Source organism: Carassius gibelio, chromosome A20, assembly GCF_023724105.1.
Source record: "Carassius gibelio isolate Cgi1373 ecotype wild population from Czech Republic chromosome A20, carGib1.2-hapl.c, whole genome shotgun sequence".
NCBI lineage: Eukaryota > Metazoa > Chordata > Actinopteri > Cypriniformes > Cyprinidae > Carassius > Carassius gibelio.
In genome coordinates this window covers 24,634,779-24,657,841 of record NC_068390.1, presented here as the reverse complement: position 1 = coordinate 24,657,841, position 23,063 = coordinate 24,634,779, and the positions used below count along the sequence as shown (strand labels likewise).

Sequence of the window (23,063 nt, the reverse complement as noted above, 5' to 3'; positions counted from 1 at the left end):
CGGACTCGAGGATATTCTGTCTTTCTCTGCATGGTTCTGCTTCTATGTGGGGATATTCATCTAAACCCCGGGCCTATGGATTATCAAGATCGTGTGAACATTCTAAAATCAGCTGTTTCCGCTCATGTGGTGCAATCGCCGGCGTCGCTGACCCATATCCAAGACTCTAGCGTGGGAAAACGAGGTAACCCCCTGACAAACTCTGCTCCTAAATTCATTCCTGAGAACATATTAAAAGCAGTGATCCACGCAAAGCCAACTGCAAATACGGCCGCCTTACTTAAACAGCAGCAAATGAAACTGTTTCAGACTGTGAATCATGCGAGCGTACTTTGGAACCCGAAAACAAAGCCGAAGGGTATTTTCGGAGGACACTTAAACATCCGCAGCATCGTTTCGAAGACTGAGCAAATTCAACATTTGTTGACAGATTCAAATCTGGATTATCTGTGCTTAACGGAAACTTGGTTAACTCCTAATACTCCCTCTTCTATAGTGAAAGTGTCGGGATACACCTTGTATAGACGCGACAGAAACAAAGGTAAAGGCGGCGGTGTGCTGATTTATGTAAGAAATCACATCCAAAGTAAACAACTGGATATCAGTGACTGTAACTTGGAGTGTGTGGGGACTACTATTACTTTATCTCCTCAAATGACTTTCTGTGTATTAGCAATTTATCGACCTCCTAAAGCTACTAATGATTTCTTTATTTCTCTTGGTAATTTACTTAAACAGTGTGATGGAAAAGAAGTCATTCTTCTGGGTGACCTTAATTTAAATTGGTTTGAGAAATCATGTAGAAACAAACTTAAAGAAATAACAAAACCTTTTCAAATGACACAACTATTAAGTAAACCAACTCGTATAACAAGATCCTCTCAAACTTTAATAGATTTAATATTGACAAATAAACCCGAGAGAATAATTAAAACTTATAATTTAATTACAGGCATGTCTGATCACAATTTAACTCTAGTAGCTAGAAAATTGATAAAAACAAGGTGCAAGAATGAAAATCATACTAATAGTAAAATGTATATCACATTCATTCCAAAGAAAGATTTACAACTGGTGGAAAAAGATTTAATACAAACAAAGTGGGCAGACATCCTGGAGAAAAAATCTTGTGAACAGGGCTGTCATGATCTTATGTTGGCTGTAAATGACATTTTAATCAAATATACAAAAAAGAATCAAAGAAAGCGACGTGCAAAACGAAATTTGCCATGGTTCAACAAAATTATTGAGGATATGATGAAAAAGCGAGATATGGCGCTAAAAAAATGTCTCAAATCAGGACTAACAACGGATCGATTCGCCTTTACAAGTCAAAGAAATAAAGTTACAGCTGAGCTTAGAAAGGCCAAAGCCAGTTTTTTTCTTGAAATCATTAGAAATGCACAAGGTAATAGTAGATTAATATGGAAAACTATTGATAAACTGATTGGAAAGGAAAAGTCAAAATGTGAGAATATTTGTCTAAATATAGAGGGAAAAATTATTGATGACTCTTTTGCAATAGCAACAAATTTTAATGATTATTTTTTAAACAATGTCCAAAAAATGGCTCAGAATTTTCACATTGCTCACCCCCCTCTCACAATCAGTGACAAATCTGGTTTTAATCTTAGCTCAATAACTAAAACTAAAGTTGAAAAAATTATTACTGTGCTAAACAACAGCAAAGCAAAAGATATTTATGGACTTGATACTTCTTTTCTTAAACAATATAAGGACATCTTCTCTGATCCGTTAACAATAATGATCAATCAATCGATTAGTGAGGGTATTTTTCCAGCAGCCTTAAAACCTGCGATTGTCACTCCGATATTTAAGTCTGGGAACAAACAAGACATGAACAATTATCGTCCAATAAGTATCCTCCCAGCTGCGTCAAAAGTGCTCGAGAAGACAGTGGCAGAGCAACTTACTACCCACTTTGAATCACAAGCTCTTTTAAATCCAATGCAATTTGGTTTCAGACGGAAATATTCAACAGACTCTGCCTGTTGTTACTTCCTGGAAACTATCAGGGCATATGTGGATCAGGGAAGGGTGGTGGGAGCAGTCTTCCTTGATCTGCGTAAAGCTTTTGATACTGTCAATCACCAGATACTTTACAGTAAATTAAATCAATACAGTCTCTCTGAGCACACCCAAAATTGGATAAGATCTTATTTGAGCGATCGACATCAGTGTGTGCAAGTGAATAACATCCAATCTGTGTTCAGAGCCACTTCGATGGGAGTGCCGCAAGGGTCTATTTTGGGACCCTTGCTTTTTAGCATCTATATAAATGACCTCCCTACAGTGTGTTCGGACGTTGATATAATCATGTACGCTGATGATACGGTTATCTTCACTTCTGGGGAAAATGAGCTGGAGGTTGCTGACAAATTATCAAAAGAGATGCAAAAAGTTGCACAATGGTTACATACGTCTTGTCTGACCTTAAACGTTGATAAAACGGTCTCAATGTTTTTTTCAAATAAACGTAAATTACAAGTAACTCAAGAAATTCAAGTAAATGGACAAACAATTAAAAATGTAAATGAAACAAAATATTTAGGTCTAATACTCGATTCGAACCTTGGTTTTAAAAGTCACATAAAAAATCTTAGTAATAAATTGAAATTTAATTTGATGAACTATAAACATATTAGAAATTCATTAACTACGGAAGCCTCAAATATATACCTCAACACCATGATTGTCCCACATCTTCTGTATTGCATGTCTAGTTGGTCTCAGGCATGTAAAACATCGTTAAAATTACTTGAATCATTATATAAAAGGGCCATAAAAATCCATGATAAAAAGCCTCGCCAGTACCATCACTGTAAAGTACAAAGTAAATATAACATTTTGAGTTTTGAAAACCTCATTAAATATAATCAAATTTCTGCTTTATTTAAAATTATCCACAACATCGCTGCTCCGCCCTTGAGAAAATTTGTCACATTAAATTCGGAGAGAATTTCTAGAGCCACACGGTCGACAGTCAGAGGAGAGTGCAGTGTTCCAAAACGTAGAACCACATATGGTCAACAATCATTCTTTTATAAAGCAGCGAACCTTTGGAATATTCTTCCAAATGAAATTATCTCATGCACAAAGTATAGTACATTTACACGCCTGTCCAAACAGTGGTTATTATTAAAGCAAACCTGTACGCACTGAATTGACTGTGATATGAACGATGTAAATTCTGAGTGAGTGAGTGAGTGAGTGAGTGAGTGAGTGAGTGAGTGATAGATTCCTGAAGTGGAGTGTATTTTTATGATATGAGTAAAGTAATGATTTTATGTATTGTTCTGTATATGTTTTATGAACTTTTGTACGTAGGGCCTATAACATCTACCTGTCCAGGGACTGCGGGTGGAAATTAGCATTTTTTGCTATAACCTGGCACATGACATCTTTTCTTTTTTAGACTAATGTTTTTTCTGTGCATTGTCCCTGATCAAATAAAAATAAATTCAAATTTAAAGTAAAAATAAAATAGCCAATCCAAAACAAAGTATGCAAAAATAAATAAAAAAATCCCAACATGAAATAAAAGAAACAAACTGAAAACCACACAACTCTAACTTTTTTGAACTACAAAATAACATAAAATATAAAATAGGACGTTTCTGCACACTGAAATTCCTAAACATGTAAAATGAAATGTGTAGAATAAATATTCTTACAATAAATCACATCTAAAAATAAAATAGAATAGAATATAAAATAATAAAAGAAATACTAATGTAAAGCTACAAACTAAAACTTTCATTCTGACTCGTTGGGCCTTAAAGGTCCCTGAAGTGCACTGAAACAAGCAGAACAATTCTATGTCGTGACGTAATTTCAACTGAAACAGAAAAAGAGGGCAGGAAATATCAAGAAGCCCCGCCCCCTTTTTAAAGTAGTCAATAGCGTTTTGTTTATATCTGCTCGGGCCAGAAACGATGAGCTCGGTAAACCCGCATTTGACAGCTACAGTCTAGTAGATTACCCCCTAGATTTAATATGAAACCCTTAGTAAAACTAAAAAGTGGTCAATCATGCTGTGGCTGTGTAGTTGCAAAAGTTTTTAATAAATGCTGACTCGTGCATATGACTGTACAGGACATACTACACTGTGAACAAGTGACTGATCTCAGCCGGTGCTTCAGTCTACAGTTACAGTGCAGGAGGTGGGCACTTCAGATTCTAGAGAGCATTTGATTGGTCAGAAGCTATGATGAGAAGCTATGACCATTCGCTGAGTCATTTTGGCAGGAGAGATGAACTGCAAGCTTTGAATGCTTATATCTTCTAAATGTAAATTTTGTCACTGTTTTGGAGCAACACTACCTTTTAAGACAAACATATTGATGCCAACACCCCGACTAAAACTTTAATTTGGATTTCGTGGGGACTTTAACTATGCCATCTACTTTGATTAAGACCTACAGTAATAATAAAATGTGTCAAAATTAATGCAAATTCAACTTACAGTACAGTATATACAGAAACACTTGAACAGCTTTCAAGCTGTGCAGGGTCTTGCATTTTTATAACTTAAATTCACCTCATGATTCCCGTTTCCTAATTACATGCAAAACCCCTGTCAAAATCGTGGGTGTTGGAAGAGGGTCTAACCGTTCATTAGACATGACTGACTGCATGATGAACTTCTCACCCTCATGTCTCATAGTCACTCAGATGACAACGAGAGAGAGAAAAGAGTCTGTTATTGTGACCATCACCAGGGAGCTTATGCTGAGAGCTCCAGAAGCACAGCGAGAAAAATAGACAGAGGTGGGTTGGCCAATCTGTTAGCCCTACACGACACCTGTCCATTGTGTAATTGGTCGGAGAGAGAGAGATAGAGAGAAATGGGGTTATGATGAAAAAAGAAAACAGAGGGGGAGCATTGCTTGGCATGCAGGAGGCCATGCTTAAAGTCATAATTGAAAACAATGGACAGCAGCAGAGATGTGCGCCATATATCAGAGCCCAAAAAGGATTGGGCTAATTTTTCTCCACCGGCTGCTGGGGTTTCCTATTGGGCTTTCAGTGACTGAGTAGTCACACTCCACTCACATTAATGGATTCCCACAACACCCCTCCTATTCTAAATACAACAGTTTAGTTTTTTAAATTGGAGAGGTTGATTGTGAAACACTTGGTGCACCCTTCTGGATGTAATCAGAATGATTGAGTGAGGTGTGGGAGAGAGGGAACAAGCGAGCGGAAGAGAGAAAAAGGAGGACCTTGGAGATTGTCAACATATGGATAGAGAGAGAAGCATGTGTGAAAAATAGGGTGAGAAAAAAATGAGTAAAAACTTCAGGGTGAAGAGGCTAAAGATCTGATGCTGCAAAACTTTAAAAGGCTTCATAACACACGTTCCCCTGCTGGATTCACAGCACTAGTCTGGGCTAACAGGCCTGGGGTTCAACAGTTGGGCTTTTACGCTGCGTACCTTCTGCTGCAACTGCAGTCTTAGACTGGACACGTGTACTTCAGGTGCTACGCAGATCTTGACTTAGTAAAATGAAAAAACAATAAAACAAACAGATTTAAACAAACAATCATGATTAATCTTGTAATTCTTTTTTTGCATTAAAGAAAAAGCTTTGTGTGGATAACACTTATATCAGAGTCTGTTTATGACTCAGAGTACTGACTGTTTTTAATAAAAAAATAGCTATACTAACTACTAAAAAACTCACCTAATATTTTAGATTATAACATCCACCACCCACCAAGACACTAGACCTTGTGTTTCACTGTGAATCAGTTGTGTCCATCAAGACATATGCATTTATGTAACAGGCTATGAAATGCATCCGAGCTCAGTAAAATAATGCTTCATCTGCACAACAGATTCAGTCTGTAGTATATTAGCATATGTAAGGCATCAGACTTCGTGGACGATGCAATTCAGCGACAGCAACAACAGCAGTCCAGACTGACATGCATGTATGTGACAACTGATTGAGAATACAGATGAGCAGCAAATGAAGCAGAACAGATGAGCCACAATTCATTAAGATTTAGCAACCAGATGGCAGAAAGGTGCATGTAGCAATTTACAAAAAAAGGTTATTTCTTTTTGCTTGTTATTTAGCTTTTTTCCCTTATGGCCACACAAGATCTAGTTTGACATTTCGGCCAAATCACAGTACACGATAGCCGTGCCTCGCTCCAAAGAGACCCAAGCAGTGCATCAGGCCCTAATGATGTGTAATTAAGTCCACAAAGGCTCTGTGTATTTGCGTGTGTTCAACCAGAATACTGGGCTTATGATTGAACAGCACTACAAAGGAACTGGAGACCGCCAGGCTGCTTGGACTGATTGATAGGGGAAAATGGAAAACTTGTACTGCTGGAGGACATATTGATGTGTCCAGATTGCATCTGCAACAAAATGCTGACAACAGTGTGATTGAGGCCAGATCATCATCAAAAGCTGCATTTAAAGAGAGTAAAGGAGATCTCCAAGATGGGAACATTCCAAACTTATGTAAGCCCACTTCAAACGCAATGAAGACAAAAGCAAATAAATTATAATAAGTGCCAATGATTGTCAGTACTTTGCCCTCTGGTTTTTAAATCAGATCCATGATAGAGCCAAAGACAGAAGATTTCCAGTCCTGTAAAAGGCGTCAACAAACTGGCTGTGACCTCCAGGACTGTGTGTGTATCATAACCCTTGGGCTTCACCTTTAGGAAAAAATGCATTGGAATATGGGTATCTGCAATATTAAAACATCAGTCAAAGTCATTAAATCCCAGCTTATCTGCTTCTGATATTTTCCACACATCAGCCTAACACTGCTTTTCATGTCAATCAGGTTATATAGAAAAATAGCTTGAGGATTATGATAAAGTTACAGTCTTTAATGTTTGAGCCTTGGAATTCTTATTATTTGTTTCTCTCTCTCATGCCAGCAGAGGTTTCTTTTTATTTTTAATTTTTTTATTGATGGGGTGTCTAGCGGCATTATTCTAGACAGGTGGAAGTGTTTGTTGCTAAAGCAACAGAGTACATACATGATGTGAATAAAAAAATAAAATAAAATATTCAAAAACAATTATTCTACACTAAAACTTTTCAGACAGAGATATGCTGAATTCTTATGCAATCTTATGCCCATCTACTGTGGAAAATCTAAGAGTGCCAGGATAACATAAGTTAACAAAGGCCACATTTCATGTTAAAATTCCAGACTAGAGTTCAGCAGGTCAGAATAACTCTAGTTCCAGACAGGGTTATTTTAAAGTCTGGAGGTCAGCGGAGCAGCTCAGGTCATGGTCATACTGGGGAATACTGAGCTGGATGGCGAAGAAGCTTCTGTCATTCACATGCGGATAGATGGAACTACAGCAACTCCTCCAGAAACAACAGCAGAGGAGAAAAAAAAAGGATGGAGAGAAAAATCTCACCAGGGACAACTTCCTGCAAGCTTTTCACAGCCTTGCTGTGTTTGTGAATGGTAGGGGTGTTGTTCCAAAGCCCAGAATAAACCGAACAGCACAGGAAACATATTTCAGGAAAGGGAGAGATGTAAGTGCGTGAAGAGAGCGAGAGCAACTGACAATAATGAAAAGGAGAAAAAGAGAGCCAGGGGAGATGAAAAAAAAAAAAAAAAAAAAAAAACAGGTGGCAGGGTAGTATGAGTTTGCGTACGTGTTTATGATCCTTAATGTAACCCCTAAAATATCAGAGGCAGCGTTTTTCCATCATCACTGCGTGTCTGCTATGTAGATTTCATTTATAAATGTCACCTTTCTAAACAAAGTGATTACTCATGGCTCAGCCCTCCCGGCCACGTACTGGCGACCTTTATGGTTATTTCAAGGGAAATGAAAATATTTTTAAAAAGCAACTTTCATAAACATCAGCCAGAACGAACGTGAAGACATTTCTCAATTGGGTCGGAGTATGCAAGCACAGGCCATGACTGAGTATGCATTTCAATAACATTTACAGGATTTGGTATTTATATTTGCATGCAAATCTATCTGTCCATCTGTTCGTCCGTCCATCTATATTGCCATCCATCCATCCATTTCTCTATTCATCCATCCATCAATCCTTTGTCCCATCTATCCTTCCAACCATCATCTATCAAACCTTCTATCCATCTTTCCATCCATCCGTCAATGCATTCAGCCATTTCTCTATGCATCTATCCATGTATGCATCCATCCATCCATGCATCCATTTATCATCTCTTCTATCTATGCTTCCATCCATGCATTTATCATCCATCCATCTCGTCTACCAATCTTTCCATCCATCCTAGCTAGGGATGTTCATTTTAAAAATTTATTTTCAGCCGTTTATCAAAATATTTAAAAAGGTTTGAAGCACTGTTAAAATAGGCTACACTAAGTGTATATAAAATTATTTTAGAGAAAAAAATATATACATTGCGTAGTTTATTAATACGTGAAATGTTATTATTTCATTCAGAAATAGTCCTAATGCCAACGCAAAATATAAAAAAATATTAAAAATAAAAATTATTCTTGTTCTTAAAAAAAGAACAAGAATAAAAAATAGCCTTTAAGAAGTTATAGCAACATAAACGAGAAGCCAAAACTAACAAATTTAGGATAAAACGAAACTGAAAGCAATGTCGGGTCTCTCATTCAACGCAAAATCAATGTTTTCATATTCGCAATGTATTTAAATGACAAATTATTATTTATTATAGCCTACTTCACTCGCGTTCCAATATCCACATAAATCAAAATGTTTTGCATAACATCATGACGGTACGGAGATAACACTTAACAGCACAGATTTTACATATTTAAACTGAGCAGTGTGTTTTTTTTCTCCATATGTTTGACTGACTGTATTATTTATGATAATTAACAGGCTGCATTGTCAAAGTAACAAAGCTTAACTTTGTGCACGCATCCGGCGCCAGCGCTATCACTTGTTTTGTTTTTCTTCTAACAGTGGGAGCACCTTCTTTTAGTCACAGAGAGCCTAATCAGAATTGTAAACCGTTTGCCTTTATTTGTATAAATTCACAATAAAAAACTAATATTTGTGCATAAAACAAGCCTAATGAAAATTAGGATGCCGCTTACTGTCATCTGTTTCCTTTTGCGCAGCACAAAAATTAACCGAAACTCTGCGTTTTCCGTTCATTTTCTTAATTTATTATTCAAGTATACATATATTTCTCGTATAGGCCTATTTATTTGGTATATATAGCCTAGATTTATTATGTTTTTCTCCACTCGCAGAAGCGCTGCAGGTGCGTGATATGATATGAACACCATGTAAATCCTCATGTTCTGTTGTTTGTTGCTTGTTTGTTGCTTTTTGCGCATGTAAAATCAATTCCCGGGAAACAAATGTTAGTATTTTTAACAGGTCACAGACACTTATCCTTTCTAATTTAATTCAGTCCTAGCATCCATTGTCCCCCCATCTATCTATCCTCCCATCCATTTTTTTCTATTCATCCATACATTCATTGTCCCATCTCTGTCCTTACATCCATCTATCCATCCAGCTATATCTCTATGCATCTATCAATCCGTGCATCCATCTATCCTTTCATCCATCTTTTTATCCATCCATGTGTCCTTATTACAGTTTATGTAAACTGTAAAGTTTATGTGCATTTATGTAAAGAGTAATATTAATTAACTACATGTACATGATTAGGGATAGGATTAGGGTTTAGTTTAGGGTCATATAAGTAAATTTAACATGTGTTACAAGGACACCTTCAAATAAAGTGTTACCTAAAAATCGAATGATTTATAATTACAGGCACCCTGCAGTTTCCTGTAAAATAAATGTTTTCTGTAAAATATATTATAGCCTAATTATTATTATTATTATTATATAAATACGTCCAATTTGTTCCACCATGTATGAAGATGCACGAGGAGACACCAACATCAAGGCCATAAGGGTGTTATTTTTTTATGTAATCGGTATATTTTAGGAGCCTAATTGATGATGCATGCAGCTATCACTTATTGCCAAAACAGTGGTAAATGACATCTTTCCATTTAACCATCCATGCATATATCCTTCCATTCACCCACCTCTTTATCTATACATCCACCTATCCATTTGTACATGCATATATCTTTCCTGTCTGTCCACCTATCATCAATTCATTCAAACAAAATATCAGAGGCTAAATAGTAAGTAGCTAAATAAAGAATATAATTAAAAAAAATATAAAACCATGCCCCATCCATCCATTAAAAGACAATATCTATATTTTCTATAAACAATTCAGTTACTCTTTTTTCATTAGCTATTTAGAATCTTAAAATAAGAAAGCTGCAAACACATACCTGGAATTCACATATTATTTTTGCCACAAAAGAAAACGCGAGAAAGGTCAGGGGTCAGCAGTGTGCACATGTCAAATGGATATTGTGTTCATTACCTGAGAGGAGCCCAATGCAGGCCAGGAAAAAGTTGTCATTCCCCGTTCTTCCCACTTTTAAATAATGCATGGAAATTGTTGAAGCATGAACACACAGTCCCAGACGGTTGATATAAAAGTGTGTGTGTTTTGTGTGTGGTTGTGTGTGTGTATGTGTGTATGAGGAGGAGATGCTCTTCTTGGAATAGCTCAGCACTTTGTAATAATTAAAACTGCCACTGCATGCATATTTCATGCAGTGCCAGGAATATTTACCCATACACCCCCAACCAGTACCTGCCAAAACACCACCTTATCTCACATTTATTAAACTGTGCGATAGCACGCCAGCAATACAGCAGTCATTTAGGTCCGCCTTGTAAGGACACCTTTTTTTTCATGATTACTCCCATGATGCAACAGTTTGAAAACATCTCTTGCTGGTCTAATGTAATGAACCGGTGATTTTATTGGAAGGAAAAACAAAGGTTGAAAAGTACTTTTTTACCAAGGCACACTATGCTAAAAATCTTAATATACAGATGAAGCTTCACTCTAAAGGCCAACATAATATTTCATGAGATCTAAGCATTTAAAAGGAACTTTTTTAGAAATAAGAGTGTTTTACGTTACATCCCCTCAGAAATAGGGCTGCAACCACTCATTGATGAAGCCAAGAACATAAATTGACAACAAATTTTAATTATCTAATAATTAGCCAAATTTTCCGTGCATGTGATGCCACTTCACAATAGTAAAAAATTTTTTTATTTTATTTTATTTTTTATAATATACAAATATAAATGTATACTACTAAAAAAATAAATAAATAAAAATTACAATATTTTAATTTGGATTGTTAATCTATATTCTATATCCTAATCTGAATCTTAAATTGTTAGTAACAACTCAAACTAATATCAGAATTAAAAAAATAAAATAAAATAAAATGAAAATTCCAGGCTTAACCAATATAGCATGAATATAAATAGCAATCCTACATAAAAATTTTTTTTAAACAAAATAAATAGACTTGCATTTTAATAGCAAATGAGTGATAAAATGTTGTTCATTTAACTTTAAATAACCTGACAATAAAAAGCAGGGCAACAAATAAAGAGGGCAATTTGATCAAAACAACATTTATTGTTAAATATTAACAGCAGGTTTCAAATGATTAATTACTGAATGTGAAATCTGTATATGAAAATGCATATAATTCTATTAATTCCAGTGCAATTGTATATGCAATGCACCATTATAAAATACAACTCCATTTATATGCACAGTAAATTTAATGTAGTTACTAGGGATGCACAATAAATATCGCTCGATATTTAATGCACATCTTGTCAGTAATGCTGACTCCGTAATCAGCAGTAAATCTCTACTTGTAATTACTACATTACTGCATAATTTTTAAGTGCATTTTGAGGGAATTTTCAGTGATTTCAACACTACTTGCACTGTCTATACAAAAAAACAACAACAGAATTGTCCACAAGTACACAAATTGGGATGTACCAAGTGATTTTTCTTCTGGACATGGTGTGGAGATATTTTTGCTGCAATAACCTTGACTAACATAAGTGGACTTCTGGGAATAAAATATAGTGCTGTAAAAAGCTCAATATGGCTCCTTTAAATCCAGGAAGGTCAATTTTTCCGCTGGAGCAGCTCATTATTCCAATAGTTCATTGCAGAACATGTGGCCTTACAATGACACTAATTCCTAGAGTTACTTAAAATTCCTGCATATCTGTGTAGGTGTGCCACGCTGTGAATGTTATTAAACGTTTAATAGCGAGCAAGAAAAAGCTGTGTGAATCGGATCTCAGGTAAATGAGCTCAACAGAGGAGAACGAAGGAGAACGGCTCACGCTCCTGTTCCAGGACACCTGCCAGGACGCGCTGAGTCCGAGTTTGACTAGGACTATTATTCAGCCAAGGACATATCCATTTGCCAGTGCAAACCTGTCTGAGGCAAAATTATAAAGCTAAACACAGCTATTGATTTCAAATACTGCCTCTAATAGTTCAAGTACAAAAACGACAAAAAGCAGGTTTGACCTAGTGGTAAGAGCTTGTACTTCCTAAAAACACTTGACATGGATTATTTTATAATGTACAAGTGTTACGGAAGGCTTAAGCAACCCAACGTTCTGAATACTAAATATAGTGGAAATTAAATGTATTTCACTGACCTTGGAAACTTTTAAAACTTTAAATCTGGACATATAAAAAAAACTAAATTGCAAAATGAATATGAGTCAGTTTTAGACTGAAGAAACAATTTCTGTTCCAAATATAGTTAGCCTAGTTAAATGTCACTGCCTTCTAAGACACTATAAATTATTTCGGCTAAGGCAAGCCCATAATGAAGTAAAACAAAACCTAAATAAATGCTAACAAGAACAAAAAATAAATAAACTGTTAAAATGGTTCAATATTAATCAATGTTTAAGAATTAGATTACATATCCACTTTTTTTTTTTCAAATTCAATGTGCTTGCAGAAAGATCCCTCCCACACTCGTTTTTGATTGGCTGTGATATTTGATAGATTTTTTCACATAGCCATATAGTGTCTGTATGGACAAATTGCTTTGTTGCTGGAAACTTACTACATTGCAGCTGGTTAAGACACAGTGAGAATACAGAGGTGATGGTTTATAATAATACCCATTAGCACGATATGTCAGGTGTAAGGTGAGAAATCAAGAGGTTAGAGAAAACGACGTGAGAATGAGAAAGACTTGGCTTGTGAGAGGACACAGCTAGTCACTCTGGCCTTTGTCATGCAGTGTGGATGCTTAATGAGGCCTGCGGATCGATCAATGATTCAGTCTCTGCCTGTGGAAATGAGGTAGATGAGTCAAAAGCTTCCTTTGCCCACTGTGAGGATGAACACACGGGCATGCCAGGGGTAATTCATCTCCACCGTGAGCGTCCTAGCATGCCACAGCGTCGCCGGAATTTTTTTCCAGGAAACGCCCACTGATGAGCAGAGCACTATATTTGGATGCGCACATTTGATTGTGACAGCTTTGAAATACAGGCCTGCCAAAAATAGGTACAATCTTCAAACCACTTAACAAAGAAGAGCTGCATCTCTTATGGATGAAACGCCTATCTGCCTCACTAGCGGATGACTCATTGGCTCTTGAGCAGGAAATGAGATCACCCATGTTATAACGGGCTGCCTGCATAGCCTGAAGGTCCAGCATGCACTGGTGTCATGACAGCAAAGGTCAGTCCATCCCTCAGAACTGGACGAGAGTCAAAATGATGAGGGAGCTTTTTGGCACTTTATCAATGTGGCGCCTGCCAAGCCAAACGGTGTGGAAAAAGCAGCTCTCACTGGAAGCTTTTCAGATTTTGTAAAGCATATAGTGTGCATCATGTCCGTCCACTTCTGCGACGGCTTCTGAAATTATGTTTTCCCAATCATTTACCCCAAAGGGTTTTCTAAAGAAGTCTTCTTGAAGAGTTTCAAGCCATGAATCAAACCATTCAGCTAAGGGGTGAAGTACAACATTACAAACAAAAGAATATTTGGATAAAAAGACATAGGTAAAAGACTATGTACATAATGGCTTTAATGAGGTAAAGAACTACAATGCAAAGAACTGTAAATCATATTATATGTATGCATGTATATATATATATAAGCAAAATCAGTCAAAAAATGTCAAAAGTTTAACTGATAATTTAACTATGGATTATGTTTTTATGGCATTTTCAGAGTTCTTGACCTTACAAATGGTTATCAGATTTCATTCTGCAAATAGGATACAAGGTGTTGTTATGCATGTAGAAGCAATGCAAAATATACATTATACACAGAAATTTTCAGAGCATAAAAGAGTAGACGGGCACTAAAGCGGTCTATGGGTTTGTGTCGACACTCTAATTGGATTTATTTGCAGAATCATGTGTAATGTAGTTTTTACCAGGAATTATGGGGCTAAACATGATTATAAAAAAAAAAAAGAAAAAAAGTTTAATAATAAATGCCAGCTGATGGCTTCAACAAAAGCATGATCCATCGATTAACACCTCTTAGTTCACATTATATCTGTTTTTAAAGGTTTATAAATTATTGTTAAAAATCAATTCCCCTATGGAGAGAATGAAGGGGATTTTTACTTCCAGAATTCGACTGCTGTGCTCTACAGTTAGCTCCTTCTCTATCTTTACCAACCACTTTTGACATGGAACAGTTGGCCAGTTGCCTACCAGGAAAAGTGTTTATTTATTGGACTTGCTCTTCTGGCGATAAGGAAGGAAGCCACTTCCACTTTGATCAGATTTCCATCAGGGTTTCGACTTCAGATATATATCGTAATCACTTGGCTGGCCTGCTGGAGTTCGCCACCAACCGCTGTGCCGGATGCTTAGATTCCACGGTGAGGTTTATGTAGAACCGCATGATAGACCGGGCACATCATCTACAGAGCTTGCTTTTAATGGACACCATTAGGAGGCCATGAAAATCGGATTAATACCAAGCTGGGATTGTGATTACCTGAAGCCCAGGGAATGAGAACATTGAGAGTGAGAGACGCAGCATCTGCTCTGAATGATGAGGCTTTGAAAATTTCCCCCATGCTCTTTAGAGAAAAAAATCCACAGAAAGTGAAGGTAAACAAATGCAATATGGAGGAAACCATAGGTAATGGCCAAAAGTTGGACACCATGATGGCTAAACCTTTCCTGGACGACAGATTTGGGAAAAGGCCAGTTTAAAAGCTCAACTTTACTCATGAGCTCAAAAGCAGTCAGGTGTGATTACATCCAACAGGGGCTTACATTATTTTGGGCCGTAAAATCAACAAAGGACTTAAACAGTGAGCAGAACCTCTGTTGGTTCACCTAGTCAATGTCAACGGATCAGATCCGCTGCTCAGGATTTCAGATCCAGCTAAGATTTTTATGGATGGGATTTATGAATTAAATATCAAAACCATTGCAATTGTGGGGTCAGGTTGGATCCAACGCTCTTTTTAAGGAGCATTTTTGTCTTAGCCTACTAGGGGAAATGACAAATGACCAATTCAATAAAGAAGAAAAGGTGAAATATTCAGAGTAGCAGTCTAAATCATTCAGCGTGGATGAATCAATCAAAGGTCAGCTGTGCAGTGCATGTTTCCCTGCGCTGTCTGAGATAAACGACCACCATCGGACTCTATAAATAACTGGATCCAGACTAGCAGACTGTTTTCATGATACCAAACTGAAAATGATCATTCAGGGAGAGTGAGAATATCCACAGTTATGGGGACTATGTTAAAAATGTAGTAAATTAAAAATGACTGAACAAACGCATTACAAGTAGCACTGTGAATTTAGTTCTAGTTCGTTTTATATGAAGCACATTTAAAACAGCCCCAAGACTTACCAAAGTATAACAAACACAATACTATAAAACAATAGAATACTATAAAACACTACAAAGATCAACGTTAATGTGTTAGTGTTAAAAATGTTCTGATAATTTCAACAAAAGGGATCTTTATGTATATTTTCTTTACTTTGCAATTTTTTTTTATAATGAAATCAATCAGCATATCATGCAATTAATTTACATTTATCAAGTGATAGCCATAAATACAGCACATTGAAAACTATTAATAGAAGACAATACCAAAATTCACAGTGTAACTAAGATTTAGTTACATAAAAAATAAAATCTAATGTGTGACAATTAAAAAAAATGTTTACAAAAGTTAAAGTTAAATGCTAACAGTAAACTGCAAATTGGAATAAATACACTTTCCATTGATGTATGGTTTGTTAGGAGGACAATATTTGACTGAGATCCAACTATTTGAAAATCTGGAATCTGAGGGTGCGAAAAAAAATCTAAATACTGAGAAAATCACCTTTATAGTTGTTGAAATAAAGTTCTTAGCAATGCAGTTTACTGATCAAAAATGTAATTGAGATATATTTACAGTAAGAAATGTACAAAAAAAGGGAACATGGTCTTTACTTAATATCCTAATGATTTGTAGCATGTAAGAAAAATCTATAATTTTGACCCATACAATGTTTTTTTAGCTATTGCTAAAAACCCCAGCAACTTTAGACTGGTTTTGTGCTCCAGGGTCACATTTTACATGTTCAATGATTAATCTATACTGTCCTGTTCCAAAAAGTAAGACTTGACACACACACACAAAACTAACTACTGTACATCTAAAAGACTAAAAGTTAACTTACTGAAATAAAACATTTTTGGATCAGTTATGAGTCACCATATGTGGATCCATTTTTGCATTTAGGCTAATGAAGAGACAGGACATGGACTTCTTTAATCATTAGATGTGATGTTACTTCTATCAGAAAACAAAACCCACTGAGCCAAAACCTCATTTGCCAATGAAACTAGATCTGCTAACAAGGTGGCGGAACTCGCAACAAAAAAAAAACAATTACAAGTCACAAAAGCCTTGTGCAATTAATGTGCTTTAAGCCAATTTTTATATATATATATATATATATATATATATATATATATATATATATATATATATATATCTATCTAGATATCATCCAGCTGTAGAAATGAAAACTGTCCGCATGTCATTTCAACCGACCCCAAGAATTGTAGTGTGATTCACAAACCATCCAAAAGTTCACTCAGAAAAACATTTCATGCAATCTACAACACTCATCCATGACAAAGAACCCCTGAAAACAACATAATAGTTCATTCTTCACCAAAATACAGTCTGAAAGGCACTAAAGTATATCTATTCTCGCATCACTCCGGAACACTCAGAGCTCAAATAACAGCCTTCCAAGCCATTATAGACTAGAGGAGACAAAGCATTAATACCCACAATGCAAATTTTGCAAAAGTAAAAGCTATTCCTTGGGCATATGTTACGTCTTTGACTCAAAGATGACTAATTTACTAGTTTAATAATTGAGTTAGTCGGAAAGCTTTAGTTCCAGAAAATGAAATTCAATAAATCCATCCCTCTCAGCTTCTGTCTAGAAGATATACATGAACACGCATATAAAGAAATGAATAATTGTTTTCAAAACACAATACTTATAAGTCATTGTGCCAGTATACTCCTGAAAGCGGACAAGTTTTTTTTTTTCTTTATGGAAAACATAATAATCATCTTTATGACTTATTGTTATTGACTGAATCATTTACTTAAGTTAGGCTGGGAAAAATTCTTCATAGAGGTAATAAACAATTTTTAATAACATAAAACACTTCACCGAATTTAAAAGTAGTTTCAAAACTAAGTGAATCAATTGATACGATTCCCACGTACAAAACTGGGAGCTTGAAATTATCATTACAGGGCCCTGAATACTGAAGTCTTTTACTTTGAGACACCCCATCTCCATAATTAAGTCCATTAGCGCTCATATTAGGGAAAGAAACTAAACTCTAAAGGAGAGCACAGACACTCTCCATGCGCTATTTGGGGCCAGCAAGATTTCCCTGGACAAAGCGGGGCGCCCCAACGCAATATAAGTTATATATTATTCAGGCCATAGGCTGCAGCACAAATCATAATAGAAGAGTTGCTTAAACTAAAGGTTGTCTTTGTAGTGGGATCTTTTTTTTCCCCCGTCGAGCTCATTAAATTGCTCATCTAAATGAATTAGAAAGTGCATGAGAGAAATCGCAACAGTATGCTGAACTCCAAATGATACCAAAAATATTTGTGCCAATAGCACAGTAGAAGTGCATGATGAAGCCTCAGCTGACTTTAAATAGCACCAGTGAAGGTATCTGCGACTCTAAAGGGTGTCAAGTTATTTGTGGTTTAATGACCGTGGCAAGTTGCCTAGTTGGATCAATATCATCCTGACAGATTAATACAATTTCATAATTCATCAGATGGCTCCCTGACGTAGCTCTGCAATTTTCGATTTTCAGCTGTAAATTGCTCATTTTCTAATGATCAAAGGGGAAATTTGCAGGAACACAATCTTGGGGCTTAAAACTTGCTCAGAAATGACTAGATGGACATTTGATGAACTGTGTCAACCACAATAGATGCTGCATATCACAAAATTAACTCATGCCAAACGGTGTTAGTCCCAATAACAGTCTGAAGTCCTTATTAATGCATGAATGAAAAAACAAAGGTGAAAGTGACATGATACAGAGCCAAAGTGGGACAAGAGAGAAACTGCCATCAAGATTCAAATATTTTTAACTGTATATGACGAAAAGGCCATAGCATGACTGAGCTAGATTAGGCAATGTAAGCAGATAAATAAAAACTGATTTTAATAACAGTATTCAACTGTTCAACATGTACATGAGTGATTCAATTTCCAAAAATTGCTAAATACTGAAAGTGCACGATAAATAAAGTTATTCCCTCCCAAAATAAAGAATCGACTCTGTACAGCATAGACGAGTCTTTAGTAATTCGAGTCCCACTTCCGTGATGACTACAGGTCACGGCATAACACATTTGCATAATGCATGTTAGGGCTGCACAATTAATCGAATTTCTAATCGCGATTACAATTATGGATGCCACAATTACACAATTGTTCAATGCGGCAATTAATCTTTCAAAGTCCAATTATGTTATTTTGCCTAAAATACGTTATTTCTTTCTACATGTTATCTTAAGGGTTTTTCCATTGTTTTAGTTTTAGTATAACTATAGTATATTTAGTGTAATTTTTGTATATTTTTACTTTTTCTTTTTATGTAAAGTTGAAACCAATCCGATGTGTGTTTGATATTTGAGGCTTAATACTATAGAAAAACACTAAAGGTTTTTCAGGTAGTTTTTTCACACTGTTTATTTTCAGATAAAAATACGGCATGCAGTTGTATCAAACAACAGTATAAACATCAATGTAAATTGTTATAATCGTAATTAATAATCATAATTACAATTTCAAGGGAATAATCAATTATGATTTCTGTCATTATCATGCAGCCCTAATGCACACCTATGTTCGACGTTGGCTGGCCGCGAACAACTTGACTCCACCCACAAACACATTCTATTGACGACTGCTTCTCTAATCTCGGGGACTTCAACGCGGGATTCACAAAATGCTTGCTGTTGAAAGATGGACCAGTAAGTTCTAATTAATACATATACAATTTCCTGACACTTTTTCATCAAAAAAAAAAAAAAGCTTAGAAGAGAAATTCTGGCAAATTTACCATTTCAACAGTCTTATAAAATAGGAAGAAAAATACTAAGATACAATAAAGAGCTATTATACTAAAACAAATATATTAAAGCTGCAGTCGGTAGCTTTTGATGCTCTAGCGGTTAATAAACAGAACTGCTTGCGTCTTGCGGAAGAACATCGTAGCCGGAGCTACTTCTCTCCGTTTATGTCTATGAAGAATCACAAAGGTACTGGGTTACTCCGCCGCGGTACCCCCGAAGCAATCTAAAATAGTCCGAATATAAACACTTATTATAGGTGTACCCTAGTGATTCAGGACAAGCTAAAAACACGGTTTGGAAAATGGATTCATGGTGTACTCGCTTATTATGTTCATTTTTCTACATTTTGAACACAAACAAAGTTACGGACCGCAGCTCTGATTGGTTGTTTTTTACCGGGAGCACATGACTTTCTGCAAATGGCAATAGGACCACTGGGAGGAGCCAGAGGAGCTTGATTTTTTCACAGATTATCTGTCTCATATTCTACTGTCAGGACATAATGACAGCTTTAATAAATATGTAAAAAATATTTTTACAAAAGTTGCCTACAGCACCTTTAATGAACAACTTTTGTTGACAAAATCAATTGACAAAAAAAAAAAAAAAAACTAAACCCTATTTCTAATATGTCAAGAGTACTTATTTAAATCTTCAATAAAGACTGAACTTTGGAATTAGAAAATTACTCCTAAAAAGCACTGCACGAGACTTGCAAGACCTAGTGCAAACAATGAAATGCAAATGCTCTTTCAATCAATACACAATTGTGCACAAGACAACGACAGCTTCATATGAAACGCTCTTTCACATTTTTATCCCCAGCAATGATTTTCTACGAGGGAAGTTAAATGCAGCCGTGGGCACAAATTAGTTGCTTGCCATTTAGCAAACACTGCAAAGCGACTTCCAGCACACTAATTGCAGGGCCAGTCCCGCTGGAGCAATCTGGGGTTAAGTGCTTTACTCACGGGCACAGTTATTCCACAGTGACTTTATAAGAGTCCAGTTTCTACTGCAGCCACACTGTAGACTCAACCTGCAACCCTTGAGTTAGTTTACTCCATGTATGTACTAGTTGAATGTTGTGATATTTGGTCTCTTTCAGTAGGATTAAATGACACTTCACCATTTGAAGTGAATCAATAGGCTGTACCATGGTAAATCTCAGTGAGCCTCTCATGGATTATTATTCTACAAATTATAGGTTTTAAAGGAACAGTTCACTAGAGAAAGCAAAATTAGAAATAGAGGACTCATTTTAGCTGAAAGCAACAATTAACAAGTTAGAAATGATGAATTTATTACAAACATGCAGCTTTTGGCTTCACAAGACATTTACAGAATCGTACTGATTACTTGTGGATTACTGTGATGTTTTAATCAGCTGTTTAGACACTCATTCTGACGGCACCCATTCACTGCAGAGGATACATTGGTGAACAAGTGATGCAATGCTGAATTTCTCCAAACCTGATCAGATGAAGAAACAAACTCATTTATATCTTAGATTGCCTGAGATGAGTAAATAAATCAAATTTTGATTTGTAAAGGGGGGGTGAAATGCTATTTCATGCATACTGAGATTTTACACTGTTAAAGAGTTGGATTCCCATGCTAAACATGGACAAAGTTTCAAAAATTAAGTTGTACGTTTGAAGGAGTATTTCTGTTCCAAAAATACTCCTCCCGGTTTGTCACAACTTTCGGAAAGTTTTTTTCGAGTATGGCTCTGTGTGACGTTAGATGGAGCGGAATTTCCTTATATGGGTGCTAAGGGCACTTCTCCCGGAAGAGCGCGCGCTCCCGTATAGCAGAGCAGAGACATTCACTGATCAGAGTGAGACCGAAATGTCACAAAAGAAGTGTGTTTTTGGTTGCCAGGGCAAGACAACCCTGCACAGATTACCAAAAAAAACCAGCATTAAGGGACCAGTGGATGGAGTTTATTTTTACAGAGCATCAACGGAGTTGTGCAAGTGTTTTACAAACAAGGCCCAGTTTGACGCCGGATTTGCATATCGTTTATTTCTTAACCCTTTAACTGCCTGCTCAACCAAATGGTTGATTTGTCACTTTATGGTAAACGTAGGAAAGCTAAGCTAATGTTTTCAGATAATCCTTTCTGCTGTCAGAATTAGGGATGCACCGAAATTTCGGCCACCGAAAATTTTCGGCCGAAAATGGCCTTTTCGATTTTCGGCCGATAGACTTTTATCACCGAAACAACACGGCCGAAATGTTGTGATGACGCAAACAGAAAACGCGACCTGCAAGTGCACCTGCATAGCGCAGACCACGAGCTCCACGCGACATTCACTTAACACCAGTGAGAACATTCTCTCTCTTCGTATTCCTTTATTCGCAGCACTAAAACGTCTCCTAACAAAGAAATTAAGACGGACCACGAAGTAAAAAAAAAGAAAAGTACTGTCTTATAGAGTCTGTTAGCACACGTCTCATTGAGATCTTTTCGGATCCTCTGCACTTCATCGCGAATGTGCTTGATCCGCGTTATAAAGACCATTACTTGGATGCGGAAATAAGTCAGTGCACACGAGAAATGATCCAGGCCGCGCTGTATGCGGAGAACCCGTGTGGAGACGGAGAAGCGCCAAGCGCAGGAGACAGATCAGAGCGCAGAAAAAAAGACTTGTCTCTGCACCAGATGAGTGGCATGCACCATCGTTGTCTGATATGTTCAGTGGAATTCTGCAAGAAAGTGCCTCAAATAATAATAATACGTTGGCTATTTTGTTCTTAGGCTACTATATACACACACACACACACACACACAAACATACATACATAATATCAGATTGTAGCCATATTTATGCTAGATTTCTGCTTTAATTTGATAAAAATGTTTATTTATGCCCTGGCCCTGTTTAAATACACTCTCTCAAATATTTCTCAAATGTCAGGCAGATGACAAGCTCAACTGCTCAACAGCTAGATGGTTAACTGTCTGAAGTCCCTATCCCCAGAAGTGACAACCCTCTTGCCTATACTGGAGAAGTGATGCACTTTCTAGTCCTACATAGAAAATTCCAAATGCACTTCACCTAAATGCACTTTGTTTTTATGAGAGAACTGTTCATTTTAAAACCTTTCTGCAGGCCAGTAGGCCTGTACATTATTATTAAATATACACATGAGTGGGATACATTTTTAGTTTGAATTTTATTTTATACTGTGCATTGTTGCAATGTGCTTAATAAATATTTGCATCATTTGTAACGATGTATTTTTATGTTTTTTTTTTTAATTAAGTTATGTAATTGTAATTATCTTTGAAACTTTCATATTAATTTATGCAATTGCAATGTCTTAATTTTAGTAAAGTTAGTACACGGTCATAGCAATAAATGCAATGGTACTAATAATTGCCATAATTTCTTTCGGTGTTTCGGTTTCGGTTTTCGGCCTTGGTTTTCTCTTTTTCGGTTTTCGGTTTCGGCCAAGAATTTTCATTTCAGTGCATC

General features: G+C 36.3%; 1 protein-coding gene across 2 annotated transcripts in view; it reads right to left on the bottom strand.

Annotated features, from left to right (window-relative positions):
* Positions 1-23,063, bottom strand: part of LOC127938498 (ATPase family AAA domain-containing protein 2B-like) — an 83,962-nt gene that overhangs the window by 17,676 nt on the left and 43,223 nt on the right. The window lies entirely within an intron of this gene.